Genomic DNA, 17408 nt, shown 5'->3' with positions numbered 1-17408 from the left:
TTTCACGGGTGAAGTGATAGTGTGTGCAACATGGCGGGTACAAAGATTAAAACCTGTATTAATAGCCATTCAAATGCATCCTATGTTATCACAGTAGATGCGAATGGGTGCCTTGATACTGAAGTGCAGGTCCTCTAAAAGTGTGCGTAGCCACGATGCTGTCTTAGCGGCTTTGGCTAGGGCCCGGTATTCTGCTTTAGATGATGATAGAATAACAATTGGCTGTTTCTTTAAATACCATGTTATTGGTGATCTTCCTAATCTAAATATGAAGCCGGCGGTTGACCTGAAAACTGAGGGTGATGCATGAATCTTCTACATGCACCAACCGAGAACTTGAGATCAAAATGGGTGATAGTAAGGAATAGCAGCGATCCTACTAGTTCTCGATAGAGTGTGGAATCACATTCTTCCTCCCACATGTCCACAGCGAGCTTACATGTTTCGTCCATGGGAGTGGCTGCGGGTTGACATTATGCCATGCCGTATGTTATATCTTTCCTGCTATGCTCTTTGTGTAAGAAAAGTACTGATGCTTACTTAAATACTCTCTTAGCTTTCAAAATTTTGATGGCAGATGTGGAGTTGCCGACCATGAGGAGGTCATCGACATATAGGGTTATTAAAATAATAATTTGATCTTCTACTCTGCTGTATAGATTCAGATTGCCCATGCCTGGCTTGAAACCAATTTCTTTGAGAAAATTGTCGATTTCCTCATGCTATGACCTGGGACCTTGTTGTAAGCCATAGAGTGCCTTTTTGAGCCTGTAGACTAAGTGTTCATGTCCTGGTATTTAAAAGCCTTCCGGTTGTAATACATATACCTCCTCTTTGCACGGACCATGTAAAAATGTTGTTATTATATCCATGTGGACTATGGTATAGCCGTTTTGTGAGGCAATGGCTAACAGTGTGCATATGGTTTCCCAAGCTACCACGGGTGCGAAGGTCTCTTCCACGTCCACCCCTTGTTGCTCGTATCCTTACACCATGAGTCGAGACTTTCATTTTTGAAGTTCTCCTTCATGGTTTGTTTTTGCCTTAAAAATCCACCGTGTAAATATGGCATATTTGCTAAGAAGTAGTATGGAGAGAAACTATACCTTGTTTTAGACTATTGACTCATATTTATGCTGGATTAATTGTCTCCATTCGGGACAATGCCAAGCATCATCGAAGGTGGTGGGTTCAGATGGTGTTGTCGAGGCTATTGCGACGTAGTGGTCTTTGAACCATAATGGTGGTTTAGTGGTGCGGCCTGATCGGGTTGTTTTTGGTGTTGTCCATCCTAAACTAGGTAAGATCCGCGGATGTTCAACAGAAGGAGAGAGAGATTCAGTACTAGAATATGAAACTGGATATTCTTGAGTATTGTAGTTAGTGTTGCTGATTGCTCAGGACCCTGCTGGTCATTATCGAAATCCAAGCCAATTGGATTTTCTTACTTTTTGGAGGAGAAAGCGAAGGAATTTGCGGGGTATTGATAGAGAGGCACCTACAATCCTGGATCTGCGACCTGCGGTAGCGTGAAGGCGACATGGAGTGATTTGCTAGTTTTCTGGATCCGGGCTGCAGGAATGCTGGATTGGCTTGCAACGCCATAATCCCAGGAATTATTACCTTCAATGGGCACACTGTTGCCGGGAACTTGATTTGTTGTTGGTTCTGAACGTTATAGATCTTGCTATAGGGTTTCTATTTCTGGATCAAATTTTGTTGAGAGGAGATGTTGGATGTCAAGGGTAGAAGAGTCAGCTTCTATGCAGTAGAAGTGTATCTCATTGAATATGACGTCTTTTGATACAATTATTTTGGTCGTCAAGGGTAGATAAATCCTATATGCCTTGGACTGATCGTCATAGCCAACTAGGCTGTTGGCGATGGATCTCGAATCTAGCTTGTTCCGCAGATGAGCCCAAAGATTCTGAGGTAATTCAAATTTGGATGCTTACCTGAAAAAAATTCTTCGGAGGAGAGGCTGAACATATTTTCTCTAGTCGGTGTCCGGTTCAACAGATAGAGCAAAGTCTTAGCTGCGTCCGGCCACAATAATGTGGGGATGAGTCCTAAAATTAACATGGATTGGACTCTCTTGAGAATCGTCGATTACGCCTTTCTACTACCCCATTTCGATGTGGGATATGGTCTTGTATGAGTTGCCGATGTATCCTTTGAGCTTTACAGTACTTTGAGAAGGCGGTGGAGAGAAATCCTCCACCTCTATTGGTTCTTAATATCTCGATGGGTCGGCCCGTTTGCTTTTCTATCATGCTCTTGAATTCACAAAACTTTGCAAAGACTTGACTTTTCTGTTTCAAAAAGTAGATCCACATCTTCCTGCTATAATCATCTACCAGTAAAAAGAATTATCGGTTTCCAGCTAAAGAGGGAATTGGAAGAGGTCCGCAGATGTCTGCATGAACCAATTCTAGCACATGACTAGCTCTTGTTGTTGACTTTGTTGGTGCAGCTTCCCTTGTTTGTTTTCCCATAAAAAAAAACTTATAGTCAAAAGGTTTTGGAGTGAAGACAGGAACTCCGTAGAGATTGCCTTCCAGTGCTTGTTTAGTGAATGTATGGAAACCAACATGTCATAAGCGGCAGTAACATTTGTAAGAGAGTGAATTTTGAGACAAGCTATGTGGTGCTTCTAACAATTGATACAGCGAGTTTTGAACTAAGAGCGCAGGCAGTTCGTAACCTTGGCTGCTTAGGTTTTGCCTTGGATCTTTTGATGCTAATCAATATTAGAGGTCAGCTTATATAATTAAGTCTTTTCATCCCAGTATCCGATCTTTATCAACCTTGGTGGGTGAGTGTTTGTGACCATTGCACACTATTTCAGTCCAAAGATAATAGCGCTACTGTTGGACTTAACAAACTGACCTATAAACATCAAATTGTGTTTGAGACCTGAGACATAAAGAATGCTCTGAAGTCATGAGATTGATGTCATGAGAATTACTAAGCAAGGCGACCTCTCCTTATCCTTTAATAATATAAGTGTGTTTGTAAACAGTAGCAATACTAATAAGCTGTAAAGGTCGCTCTAAAGAAGTGAACTAATCTATATCACTCGAAAAATGTTTGAAGAGTCCACTATCAATGACCCAATCCTTTTTGGAGTAAGATGCCATAGATATAACATTGAGAGCATTCTGGATTTTCTCTGGAAAAGGTATGTGGGGCTCACCTATGAAATGTTCAAAGATATGAGCTTGGATTCTATAATGGCTACTTTTTAGTTGTAGAGTTGAGGTCAATACTAGGTAGTCCCATCTATGGCACTAAATGTCCTCTATCTTGCTCTGGGTATTAAAGCACTCATAATGTCAAAGGTGACATTAACACCTAAGTTACTCACTATCTACCATGTTAGATTGAATAGCGGATTAAGATGTGATAGTACCTTTTCTTTTGCTATCAAAATCCTGATCTACTTCTAAAATTTCTATAAAATCATTTGTTTATCTAGAATTTATAATGTTTCAAAGATCTTATTTAAAGATATTATAAATAGTAATATTTTAAGTTTTGAAGCTTTCTAATCCTACTTATACTAACTTTTTTTTAAACTCTTTTTATACTAAGTCTTCCTTTCTTGTTTTGATTTTATTTTATATCAAAGTTTTCTTTCTTTTTTAAAATTTTTTCTTTTTATTTAAATTTATTATTACATCAAATATTTTATTATTTTTTTTATAAAATCATTTCTAAATTATACCTTATAAAGGATGTAAAATTTATTAGTTCATTTTTTAATTTAAATTAAATAATTTAAGATTTAAAAGTAATTTTAAGAATAATTTTAGGATTAAGATATTTTCAAATCTAATTATACATCTATATCCTTGATTTAATTTTTTTACACATATGTCAATATATTAATTATTAGTAAAATATAAATTTTGCTTTGCTCAGAAATTGTGCTTAAAATAAAGTACATTGTGGTAGCAAAAAGGACGTGAATCATAAAATAAATGAGCATAAATCACTCACTTATCCAATGGTTCGAGTGAATTCTAAGCACCAACTACTAATTTTCAGTTGTACCTTCTTCTTTTTTAAAGTTCATACAATAAATTTTACATATTGCATCAAGATCCAAGTTTATATAAGCTTGGCAATAGATCTAACATTCTACAAAACCATGACACCTTTTCTTTCAATTACAAAAATGCTCCATAGATTTTCTAGATTCTTTCAAGTTCTTTCTAAAAATCTCCTTATTTTAGGCAAGCTAAATTATATAAATTGCATATGAGATAAATAATGCATCAATGATATGTAGAGTTAAATGAATTGAAAATGTGCAATATGGAGGTTTTTGTTCACATAAGGCTCTTATCAAACAAGCCTTCTATAGTATTGTTAGGATAGAAAGAATTTTCCTTAAAAAAATATTGGAATTTTGACTATCATTAATTATTTAATTAAGTCTCAAGATAAAAAAATATCAAATTTATATATAAACTTATCCCTATAGGAGCAATTACATCAATGTATAAGCCTAAGTACCAAAGCTCATCCAAAATGTGATAAAAATACATGAAAACCTTATATATCCTTAACGTAATTTTTTTCTAAACTTCAACAACTCATATTTCATGATTGGACTCTCTAAACAAATTAAAATTTTACATGAAGTACTCATGTACTTGAAATAATTACTACAACAAATTTTGATTACAAATTTGTTACAAATCTTGAGATATTACAAAAATCCTAATAACAGCTTCAAGTCCTTGCTTACATATATATGCATGGAATTTTCTTCATATCTTATAAATTAAGTATTTAAATATTATAAAATTTTGATATATAACTAATTAACATAATAATCCACATCTTTAAAAATTTTGAAGCAAAAGTTCTTATGAAAACTCAAGATATGGCTCAAACCATTACTATCAATAAAATGACTTACTTACTACCTTTAAATTAAATGTATTGTCTTCAATGCTCTATAACTCCTTTATACAAATTTAAAATGCAGCAATTCTTTAATAGGTCTTAATATCACTCTTGCGATCGCAGCTCTTGATTTCTAAAAGCTATCATACAATTCCTTGTATCTTTAAAAGAGCAACAATATGTCTTAAAAAAACACCTTAACTTCAAATGGCTATAACTTCATCACCCTAATTCCAAATCTTCTAAATTTTTCATACAAATTATAATCCAAATTCAAAATCTTATGGCTTTTTCTTCTAATTCTTAAATACTCATTTTGAAGTCATTGAATTCCTTATTATGGTTATAAACAACCTTCTAAAATATCAAGGACAAAAATTGGAAGAAAATACATAAACTCATAGAATTTGTGCCAAAAAAAAAGCGACAAAATAGAAGAAAGTATGTATATTCAAGGAAGAACTAGAATAACTATTTTCAAAGACTAGAAAACATAAGACTCTTGAAATTAGAGTAAAAACAAGAAAGGAGTTGACAAGAGTGAAGAAGGTCTCACTCTTGCCTCTATATATACTATTTAATTAAGAACTATGTCGTGTTATGCTATAAAATCTCTAATATGCATCCAACTTGCAAGACACATGTCTAATTTAGAAGGCAAGTTTCCTAGGTATATACCGTATGTTCAACTTGTACTACAAGTGGTCAACATGTCGATATGTGGCATTTTTGTTGGCCAAGTTTTCAACCTACCAATCATCTATAGATATGTATAAGGGCAAAGTAGTATCTATGAAGCTTCTAGAAAATTTTCTATAAGATATTATCATATTTATTTACTTTGACTTACTTCTACCTATTCTTACTATCTAGATAATTATTAAGATAAATATGTATGTCCGTGACATTACTCCCCCTCTTCTAGGAATGAGTTCTATGAGGAGTAGTGATTACATGTTGATAAAGTCCAAGATGTCCCAAACTATATTTGCTATGTACTCTAATCTTTATTCCCTTTGAAGGTAGTTGATAGGTCCCTTCAACCATCAATAATGTTCCATACTAGGATGAGAAGACTACCATGATACTTGATCATTATTAAAACTTTCATAACTTCCTTCAAACAAAATATTAGTAATACCATCAAGAATGGTTTCTACTTCCAAAAATATCACTAAACATCAGAAGTTCCTTCCAAGGTTGTGGTACCAAACTTGTTGTATCTTACCATCCATTTGAAGAAGAATATGCCATTCTTGAGGATCTTCATCTCAATTTTACCATCTTGAAGATTGTGATAGTCACAATGTCTCATTTGATAGCTCAGCAAATGATAACTCTTGAATTGAATCTATTGGTTGTTGGTTCTCCATCTTTTAAGTACTAAAAAATCGAAAGAAAAAATGATACAAGATAGAATGAAATCTCTATTGGGCTTGCTTTGCTTTATAGCAAAGAATTTTTTTCACTCTTCATCTTGATTTTGATGGATGTCGTTGATGAAAAGCTTTAACTTTGACTGATGCATTTGCTAGATTCCTAAATGGCTCCTATGTACGTTCACTAATGTCATATCCATGCCAATGTATCACATATTCTAACTTATTTTGATGTCGCCTTGAATCTAAGACTTCTTTTACCTCAAATTCTTCATTATTGTCTACTTCTATAAGAGGTGGTGGCATTTGTCTCCTTCCTTGTATATCTATTGTCTTCTATGGCTCAAATAAAGATATATGGAATACAAGATGGATTTTTATAAACTGTGATAGATGTAATCAATAAGCAACTAGATTGATTTATTTACAAATAAGAAATGGTCTAAGCCTATAATAATCCAGCTTATTACAAGGATGAATAGTTTTAATATTATGACAAAGTAACCATATCTTATCCTCCACATGGAATTGAGATTGTTCTTTGCAATAGACATCTGCATTGGCTTTTTGTCATTCTTGAGCTTCTTTTATTTTTACCTTCATGGTTGCATGTAGCTCTGACAATCGATTTGCCACATCTTTTGTCGAAAGATTATCAACTTTTGAAAAGTCAAAAGTATCAAATCATAGAATATAAGTGTAATTGGCAAAGAAAGGTGTTTATTCAATAGAAGAATGTACTAAACTATTGTAAGCAAACTTTGGCAATAACAAAAGAATTATCCAATCAACTTATTAATAATTGATGGTACACCTCAAATATTACTCTAAAACTTGATTTATCCATTTTCTTTGTCCATCAATTTGACGATATAAATTCAAAGATATTTTTATATCTACCTTCAATATCTTAAAAAGAATTCTTGAAAATCTCTAAAAAAATTGTGTTATTCTATCTGATATAATATCCCTTAGTAATCCATGATAGCGATAGATATTGTGAAAAAAGAGTTTAAATATTCTTTCACATGTGATAGATTTTATATATGATATAAAATGTGCCATCTTGGTGAAACGATCTACAATCACAAATATGAAATCATATGAACTTGAAATTGGAAGATCCATAATAAAATCCATAGAGATAGAAGACCATGGTTATTCTGGTGTAGATAATGGTTGGAAGAATCTATAAAGTTGATGATGAGGAGTTTTTGATCTTAAACAAATATTACATGTCTACACAAATTTTTTAACAATCTTTCACATTTGAGGCTACTAAAATTTTTTAGATATAAGCTTTAAAGTCTTATTTTATCCAAAATGTCCTACTTCAAGGAAATTGTGATGAACTTCAAAAGCATGTAATTGTACTTCTCTTTCTAGAACATATAAGCATCCTTCAAAATAGAATAGGTTCTCTTTAAATTTAGACTTTGAAGTATCTTGAGACTTAGAAGAATTGTTTTGAATATCATGAATAAGAAGGTCTAATAACATACTTTCTTGGATGTTCTTGAGAAAAGTCAAATCGACAATCAATGTTGATTTCATTGCTTGGAGATGAAATTATTCTGGCTTCAATAAAATTATCTTTTGTTGGTCAAAAGCTGCTTCTTCTTCTTTTGGTATAAGATAAGAATGTCTAGAAAGGGCATCAGACAAATCGTATTATTTTCGTAGCCAGTAAGTGATATTGAATTCGAATCTTGATAAAAATATGCTCCAATGAGCTTGGCGATAATTCAAAATACATGTTGACATGAAATACTCGTGGTTTTTATGATCTATATATACGATGGTTAGATTTGAGTACCTTCTAAATAATGAGGCCATTCTTGAAAAGAATCCACGATTGTAAGAAGTTTCTTGTTGTGAAACTCATAATTAATCTTGGCTACTAAAAATTTTCTTGAATGAAAAGATACAAAATGAAGTTTGTCATCTACTCTTATTTGTGACAAGACTATACTCAAAGCAAAGTTAGATGCATTTGTCTCAATGAAAAATGCTTTGGAGAAGTCAACGCGATGTACAATTGGTATAGAAATAAAAACTTTTTTTAAAGCTTCAAATGATGCTTCTGCTTCTTTATTCTACTTGAGCTTGTCTTTACAAGTTGAGTAAGTAAGTGGTGCTTCAACTTGAAAAAAATAATTGATGAAGATCCGACAGTAATTGCCAAATCTCAAAAAATATTGTACATCTCTTATTGTTTTTACAATCTTCTAGTCTATGATTGTGTGAATTTTTTTAGGATCTATCATTAGACCATTGTTTGAAATGATGTATCCTAGAAAGTCAATTTGAGTAGTGTGAAATATACACTTTTTTATCTTGACATAAAATCTTTTATCTCTAAGTTTTTGTAACACACGAAAAATATGAACTTCATGTTCTTTTGCATTTTTAGAGTAGATTAAAATATCATCTAAGTAATAGATAACAAAATCTTGTAGAAACTCACAAAGAACATCATTCATAAGATGCTGAAAAGCAATTGGTACATTTGTGAGTCCAAAAGGTAAGACATTATATTCAAAGTGTCCATACCTTGTTCAAAATATTGTCTTCCATTCATCTCCTTTTTTAATGCGGACCAGATTATATGCTCCTTATAGATCTATTTTTATATAGATCTTAGCTTGATTTAATTGATCAAGAAGTCTAGATATCAAAGGCAGAGGATATATATTCTTGATGGCAATCTTGTTGAGTCCTCAATAACCTACACATATTTACAATGCTCCATATTTTTTCTTCAAAAATAAAAAAGGAGCTCGTGTAGGAGATTTTGAATAGCATATGAAATCCTTGGCCAAGTTTTTATTAATATACTTCTTAAGTTTAGTCAATTCATTTTATGATAAACTATAGATTGGACTAAATGGACCAAATTGCGACTGAGTTCTTTCTTTAAGATCAATTGAACAATCATATGAATGATGCTCCGAAAAAATATCTACATTCTTTTTCTCAAAAACATCTTGAAAATCTTGATTGAATTTTACTTGAAATCTTTCCATCATTTAAAATGGATGTGGCATAAATAACAAAATAAAATCCTTCTTTTAGAGCATGTAAAAAAACTTTTGTACCTATAAATATAAATTTGGCTATATTAGACTCATGGCTTTCTACTACATTAGAAAAATTTCTTAATGATCTTTGAAGAAAAGTCAAGTTTACAAGAAATTCAATCTATCATAGGATTATACTTTTTTAGCCACAATAAACCTAAAATGACTGGATTAGAGGAAGATCTAATTATATTAAAAATTATTTAATTATTATAACCATTTATTACTACATCTATAAGAAGTGTTTCATGAATAACATCTCTAAAAGATAACAGATGACTGTCTATGACTTCTATGTATAGTAGTTTAGTTTTTGATACTAACTATATATTATGACTTTTAACAAATTCTTCATCTAAATAACAAGTTGAGGCTCTTAAATCTATTAAGGAAAAGACTTTGTAATTATTAGATTCTAAACGTATATCTATCATAAAACAATGAGAGGGTTTTGAAGAGAAAAAAGACCTTCATTAAGAATTATCCAAGATTCCAGCTGCACAATTCCTATTATAGTTGGACAAATTTATTTTCTAACATGTCTTCATCTTTAACAAAAATACTCGTCATTTTGTTGTTGCGTTGTTTCTTTAGATAATATTGAGTAGTGTGCTTAGCTTCTCTACAATATAAACATAGTCCTTTTTAACAATGACAAGTCTTTTCTTATTTGATAAGAGGTTTTAAATATATTGCATCAATTTGTATATCTTCTACTTCCAAATGTTTAGATTGAGAAGTCGTCGGTATCATCATTGAATTGTAATAATGTTTAGGTTTCATTGTGCAATTCTCAAATCAAAACTTACAAAGCTAATTATCATATTTCATAGCAAAGTCAATTTCTTGACTCAATGTCTGAGGATCAAGTAAAGTAAGTATTAATTTTTTTACTTCATATTGTAATCCGTAGAGGAATTGACTGATGAGTGCTGTATCATATCACTTGATATCTATTGCTAATTGTCAAAATTGTGAAGCGTATAATGTCACTGATCAATTATCTTATCATAAGATATGAATCTTGTTGGTTGTAATATAGATTGCATCATGTTTCTCATACATAGATTGAAACTCTGCTAAGAATGCTTTCAAATTATCTGATATTGGATCACGTCATTTAAGAAATGATGAAAACCATGATAAAGCAAAATCTAAAAGTAATGTTCTAATAAACTTAACTTGTGATCCTTGAGTTGGATAACTTTGAGATTGTAATTCAATCACCAATTATATCTAATTAATGAATCTTCAAAATTTAGATCTTATGCCATCAAACTTTTCAAGCAATCCAATTTTTGGTTCTTTGAAATTTGAATGATGTTTTGTTGTAGGAGCAGTAGTATAGCTTAGTGTAGATATTGAAGCAATTCCAATCATCTCTATATCTTCATTGTCTAATAATCTTATTGGTTCTTGTGGTGGTAGATTGAATTGATGCATTGCAAGTATTAGCTCTCTCATTTCCTCTTGCATTTGAGCCATTGCATTCTTCATTTCAGCAAGCTCTGCTATGCTAGCACAATAAAAAGAAAGGTGTCTATTCTCACAGAATATAATATTCAAGAATCAAGAAAAAAAAAATCTAAAAAAAATATCAGTTTAGAAGAGGATAATCCGCAATTTCTAATATGCTTATGTCTTATCAAGAGAAAGAGTTAATCTACTCTTAATCAAGAAAGGACAAAGCTCTGATATTGTATGTGTATTCTTGTCAATTTGACAAAGATACAAACTGAAAGAAGATACACAAATTTATAGAATCTATGTCAAAAAAAAAGTGACAAAATATTAGAAAGTATGTATAGTCAATGAAGAACTAGAATGACTATTGCCAAAGAGTAGAAAACATAAGACTCTTGAGTCTAAAGTAAAAGCAAAAAAAGAGTTGACAAGAGTGAAGAACGCCTCACTCTTGCCTCTATATATACTACTTAATTAAAAACTATGTGGTGACATGCTATAGAACCTCTAATATGTGTCCAACTTGCAAGACATATGTCTAATTTACAGGGCAAGTTTCCTAGGTGTTTGCCATATGTCCAACTTGTACTACAAGTGGTCAACATGTCGACATGTTGTTTCTTTGTTGGCCAAGTTTTCAACCTACCAATCACCTATAGACATGTATAAGGACAAAGTAGCGTCTATGAAGCTATTTATAAGATATTATCATATTTATTTATTTTGACTTACTTCTATCTATTCTTATTATCTATATAATTATTAGGATAAATATATATATATATATATATATATATATATATATATATGTCTATGACATGAAAGCCTATTACGCATGGCTTTTGACAAATAGGAATGAAGATCCTCATTTCTTACCTTCATTTATCCATATCTTGCTTTCATCTCTCTAAATAAGCTTTTAAAAGGTTTGAATCTTCATCTTTGAGTTCCAATATTTTTTTAAAAAAATTTATTAAATATCTAAATTCTATATATTTTAAATAATAAAATAAAAATAGGTAATCATTAAAATAAATTTTCTTACATCAACTCTCTTTAAATTAATCTATTAACCATTTTAATACATATCAATACTTATAAATATATTATATATTTTAGTTAATTTTTTTATATTATAAATAATTATAATATATTAGCAAGTACCTCTATAATTTATGAAGTCTTGATAAATCCTATTACAGTTGTTTTATTCACCATTTCTTTTTTTAAATAAAATAAAAAAATATGTGGCTTATGGAAAAAAGTAAAAATGATCTTGATTATTTAGTGTTTCAAATTCTTGATCTCTTATGGAATCCAAATAAAAAAAAGAATAATTATATGAATTTAATATTAAAAACTATAACAAACTAATTGGAACTACTTAGTTCTTAAGATTCAACTTCTTTCTTTCTCTCTTTCTGCCTCTCTCTCTCTCTCTCTCTCTCTCTCTCTCTCTTTCTCTTTTTATCTATTTTTTTTATATAAATACATACATTAAATGGTTAGTATTTTTAAAAAATACTTATGTATTAATATGCACATGTCAAGGACATGAACTAAAAGATGATGTATAAACTAATAAAATCCGTTGTTGTGTTGTAACATGACTATATAGTAAAATATGATAATATGGATCTTATTATAGAAAGCCAAGTTAAAAGATAAAGTAAAAAAATATGGATAAAAGATAAGAAGGTAGTAAAATTTTTAGTAGTAGTACTACTTTTTTACAAAAATGACTTTTGCTTATTTTGTAGGACTATAAATAAGGCAAAACAAAATAGATTGAAAAAATAAATGATATAAGCATCTTAAAAAGGAAGTTAAGAATAAATTCTAGTAAAATTTACTTAGAAAAGTTAGATATTGATATTCAGAGACGGCCAGTTATGAACCAGGATCGAAATTGGACCTTGAGGCAGCAAATTGAGTCTCAAGGACAACTCGAAAGTTCTTGTGCAGATTGAAAAGTGGAATTTGATAGTAGATTGGATAAAGTTTATATAAGCATAAGTTTTGGATGATTCGGATTCGTAATGACTTTGTAAGAACTTTACAAAGTCAAGTTTATTTTTGGATGACTTGGATTTAGTGAAATAAAATAGGATTGACATTTTTAGTGATTTCAAGAGTTTTGTAAAAGATCTATAAGTGAAATTTTGTGGATTAATGGTCATAGTTATGATTAATATGCTTTTTAAATTTTAGCTCGATCTAACAATTGAATTGAGGGTTATTGAAGTAAAGTAGGTCAAGGTCTCACAAAGTAGAATTTTAGGTCTAGTGAGGATTTTTAAGATTTCTTATAATTTACTAGTTGGATTGGAGTGAAATTTATAGGTGATGATAGTAGACTTATTTTTCTATGTATACAAATTTTTTTTAGATCAATCGAATAGTGAAAAAGAGAGATATTGGCTCTAGAAGATTAACATCAAGGTTGGAGAAGGAAGTCGACCAATATACAAGCACATTTTTAGGGTTTTCTTCTATTTGGTCATTTCGATCTTTTTCAAATTTTTTGTGCTTATTTTCAACTTAGTTTTTAAAAAGTGTGAAAATTTTGAATTAAGATCAATAATTCATTTATTAGTTATTGAGATTTAAATCTATTATAAAAATTACTAAGATTAGATTAAGATTTTGTTTAGGATTTAGGATTTGGTTAGGATTTGATTTAGGATTAGGATTTGGTTAGGATTTGATTTAAGATTAGAATTTGATTTAGTATTTAGGATTTGATTAGGATTTGGATAGGATTTGGTTTAGGATTTAGGGTTTGATTTTGGATTTAGGATTTAGGGTTTGATTTTGGGTTTAGGATTTAGGATTTGGCGAGTATTTAATTTAGGATTTAGGATTTTATTAGGATTTATTTAGGATTTAAGATTTAGTTATTTTTTGGCCTAAAGTTTGAATGAAGTCCAATAGGATTTTAATTAGGATTAAATAAAGATTGAATTGAGATATATTTGAGATATATTTGTGATCATTCTAATATTTATTTAAGATTTTTTATTATTTATTTATAATTCCTTTGAGATTTCTTTGAATTTGATTAAAGTTTACTTAGCATTTTTATAGTCTAATAAGAGTTTAAGTAGTATTCTATTAGAGTTAGGATTTTGTTGTTGCAATTTCTATTCTATCTTCCATATAGAGGAGTCCAGAGAATTCTCAAGCAAGATTTCATGTATTATGACATCGTGTCAAAGAAAGGATAACAAAATAGAAATAAGGAAGTATATATATTAAAAAAAAATTAAAATAGCTTATTACTAATAGACAAGGAAACTTGAGACTCTTGAAACTAGACTAGAATCAAGAAAAGACTTGACAGAAGTAAAGAGGGCTTTACTCTTGTGTCTATATATACTATCTAACTAAGGACTATGTAGCAATGTTCTATAGGACATCCAATATGTATTGACTTTGTAAGACACATGCCTTAACTTACAAGGTAAGTTTTTCTAAATGTCGGCTACAAAATTAGCTTGGTCTTCAAACTAACAATATATGTGGTACATGGCTAACTTGTTGATCACTATTTTAATCCAAAAAGTCAATTATAGATATCTATAAAGTCAAAGCAACGTCTATAAAGCTTCTAAGAATCTTTTATAAAAGATATTATAAAATGAACCTACTTTTATCTACTTCTACTTACTTCTACCTATTTATACAGGTGATTACTAATTTACATGTATATGTTTGTGACATTATCTCCTCTTCTAGGAATGAGGTCTACAAAGAGCAGTCATCATATGTTGAGGAAGTCTATGATGTAATGAATTATATTCGCTACATAATCAGATCTTTGTTCTCTTCGAAGATGGTTGGTTGGGCCTTTCAACCATCGATAGTATCACATATTAGGGCATGAAGACTATCCTATTATTTGATCGTTGTTGAGGCCTTTATAACTTCCTTCAAATAAAATATTTGGAATACCATCAGGAATTGTTCCTACCTCTAATAAAATTACCAAATATCAGGAGTCTCTTCCAAGGTCATGATATCAAATGCGTTGTATTCTACCATCTATTCAAGAAAAAACATGTCATTCTTGAAGATCTTTATTTCAATTGTGTCATCTTAAAGGTTGTAACAATTATATTATCTCATCCGACAGGTCAGCAAACAAAGGCTCTTCAATCAAATCTGCTAGTTGTTGGTTTTCCATCTCTTTAGCATCATAACTACAAAGAAGCTACAAACAAGGATTAAAAGTAAAATGTTATCTTGTCTGGATCTTATTTCTTTTATAAGGAAGATTTTCATTTTGATTTTGATGGATGTCATTGATAAAAAACCTCTTCCGCCTTTGCTGTATTTACAAGTTTCTTTATTAGTTTCCATGAATATTCACTAATATCATATCCATATCAATGGATAAGATATTCTAATTTATTTCGATGCTGCCTTGAATCTAGGACTTCTTCCACTTCAAACTCTACATTATTGTCCACTTCTATAGGAGGAGGTGGAGCTTGTCTTCTTCATGATGCGTCCACTGTCTTGTATGATTCAAGAAGAGACACATGGAATATTCGATGGATTTTCATTGACTCTGGTAGGTATAAATAATATGCAACTGGATTCATTTATGTAGAAATAAAAAAATAGTCCAAGTTTATGATAGTCCAACTTAACACAAGGATAAGTGGTCTTGATATTGCGACAAAGTAACTATACCTTGTCACTTATGTGGAATGATGGTTGTTCCTTTCAATAGATATCTGCATTGATCTTTTATTATTCTTGAGTTTCTTTTAATTACCCCTTCATTGTTGCATGTAGCTGTGACAAATGATTTGCCAAATCTTTTGCTGCAAGATTATTAGAATTTGAAAAGTCAAAAGTATCTAGTCATAGATGATAATTATAATTGACAAAAAATGGTGTTTTTTTTGTAGAAGAATGTATCGTATTATTATAAGTAAACTCTGCTAATGGCAAAAGAATTGTCCAATCATCTTATTGATAATTGATGGTACATCTATATACTAATTCAAGATTTGATTAAAACACTCCATTTATCCATCAATTTGAGGATGGAATATCAAAGATAGTTTTATATCCACTTTTAGAATCTTGAAAGAAGTCTGTTAAAATCTTGATACAAATTAGATTCTCCTATTGGATATAATATCCTTGGATAATCCATCATAGCGATAAATATTATTAAGAAAGAGTTTAGCTATTTCTTCTTTTGTGATAGATTTTGTACATTATACAAAATATGTCATTTTGATAAAAAAATCTATTATCATGAATATAGAGTCATAAGAACCTAAGATTTGAAGATCCATGATGAAATCCATAGAAATAGAAGACCATGGTTGTTTTGAAATAAGAAATGGTTGAAGAAGTCCGTTTTCGTAATGTTATACCACTATAATGTGAAATTATAATTAAATTTTAATTTCTAATTAACATCTAATAATCTTAATTCAATTATAATTTGAGGTATCTAAAGATAGCTTTTATAAAAGCCTCTTAGGTTATTTTCTTATCTTAATAGTTAGTAGATTGAAGATTAGTTAATAATTTTACCTTCTAGGTTGTAGAGACTCTTATACTACCTTAGAAAGACTATAAATTGATAAAATTAGGATAGAAGAGATAAATGGTTGATATAATTGATACTAGGATCAAGTTAAGGATAGAATTGGGCTAAAAACTCCTTAAGATAAGTTAGATTGATATCCGAGGGTTGACCATTTGTGAGACAAGATCAAAATCAGACCTCTGGTGATTAAAACGACCACCAAGAGCAAGTTAGTGAAGCATTTGAAGATTGGAGGTTAGAATTTGAGAGCTAACTTGAAGTTCTTTCTAGAAATGTATGAATTTTTTGAGAAGGTTTTGGAAGTCTTAGCAATTATTGTTCAAAGTCAAGGTTTATATCAGTGATTTAGATTTTATATAATATAATTAGGACTAGCATTTTTAGCTAGTTCGTGTAATTGGTGTGATATCGATGGTTGAAAACTTGATACTATTTGGATTATTAGATGTGCTAAGTGTATACAAAATTTTGTGATAATCTTATAGCGTGGTTTAGAGATATCTAGTTTTTAGCACAAGAGGATTTTGGAAGGTGGTAATTTGAGGTTGGATAGGATTTCTATGATTTCGTAAGATCTATCAAACAAATTAAGGTGAAAATTGGCATAATATTGAAGGACTTGAAGATCAAGCTATACACGAATTTTGAAACAAAGTTAAAAATTAGAAAGGAAGAAAACATTGTTGGGATTTCTGCTTTACTTTTCAAGTTGGCAACCGAGTGATATTAGTGTAATTTTTGGAGGTTTTCTCACAATCTATAAGTTGGATTGGGCTAAAACATCATCAGCATATAGAAGACTTACATTAAAAATTGCATGCAAAATTCCACATCAAGTGGATGGTCGGATTGGATGTTATAGCTTGTTAAAGCTAACTAATTATGATCTGGGCTTACAAGAAAAATCTAAATTGCTTAAATATGAAAGTAATAAGGTAATTGGAATTTATATATCGTTAAGACTACTAAAAAAAGTGTTTTATGCACTTTTGA

Source organism: Physcomitrium patens, chromosome 3 (assembly GCF_059467195.1).
Source record: "Physcomitrium patens ecotype Gransden chromosome 3, ASM5946719v1, whole genome shotgun sequence".
Lineage (NCBI taxonomy): Eukaryota > Viridiplantae > Streptophyta > Bryopsida > Funariales > Funariaceae > Physcomitrium > Physcomitrium patens.
Note: the sequence above shows the minus strand (reverse complement) of the source record.